General features: G+C 32.5%; 1 long non-coding RNA gene across 1 annotated transcript in view; it reads right to left on the bottom strand.

Moving 5' to 3' along the window:
• Positions 1-74: 74 nt before the first annotated feature.
• The window catches only part of LOC116185202, an 884-nt gene continuing 266 nt past the window's right edge, over positions 75-692 (bottom strand). Inside the window, exons 2-3 of the long non-coding RNA XR_004149994.1 lie at positions 376-685; positions 75-261 (exon numbers count right to left, since the gene is read on the bottom strand). This is a non-coding gene — a long non-coding RNA (uncharacterized LOC116185202). The remainder of the gene's footprint in view (positions 262-375; positions 686-692) is intronic.

The following is a 692-nucleotide window of genomic DNA, read 5'->3' as shown; positions in this document are numbered from 1 at the left end:
AAGAAAACCTATCCTGATCTAATAAATAAAACACAAATGAAATGTTTACTACTCACAGGTATAATAAATACCCGCGGTCATTGTGCTCGTGCAAAAAATCTACGTATACAACCAGTCACCCGTGTCGATTCGGATCTTTCATCCTACGACATGATTGAATGACCAGAGGAACCAAAAAGCATGCGACTCACCATTAGATGCGAAGAATCTGCATTGCCATCAATGCTATCATGACCCATGACCCATGTAGAAGGATGAAAACTGTAAAAAAAAAAACGAATACCATAATTTAAAACACAGTATATATACTAATTAATGAAGGAAAATTAAGAAAAAATTTAACTGTATTGGTGAAAAATATGCAAAGATAATTACCTCTTCGCGTGATGGATGATCGCCTTATGTTCTTCAGAGCACTGATTTTATCCTGTACCGAAAACGAAAATTTATAAAAAAAAAAAAAAATAATAAACTATTGACGTGTCCGTAAATAATAATCGACGAACAAACACTGACTCTAATTTCGCGAATGATTATTATTTAATTAAATTGAATAAGAGCAGTTGTGCTCTAAAAAATATTAAAAATACTTTATTACGAAATAAACACTGATTCTACCGATCGCATTGCGCGCGACCATAAAATTTTTTTTTCAAAAGTCCAAATGATGACATGATGACAGTACCTTTAAC

Source organism: Apis dorsata, unplaced genomic scaffold (genome assembly GCF_000469605.1).
Source record: "Apis dorsata unplaced genomic scaffold, Apis dorsata 1.3 scaffold_127, whole genome shotgun sequence".
Lineage (NCBI taxonomy): Eukaryota > Metazoa > Arthropoda > Insecta > Hymenoptera > Apidae > Apis > Apis dorsata.
The sequence above is the reverse complement of the archived record's forward strand: the minus strand, read 5'-3'. Positions and strand labels throughout refer to the sequence as shown.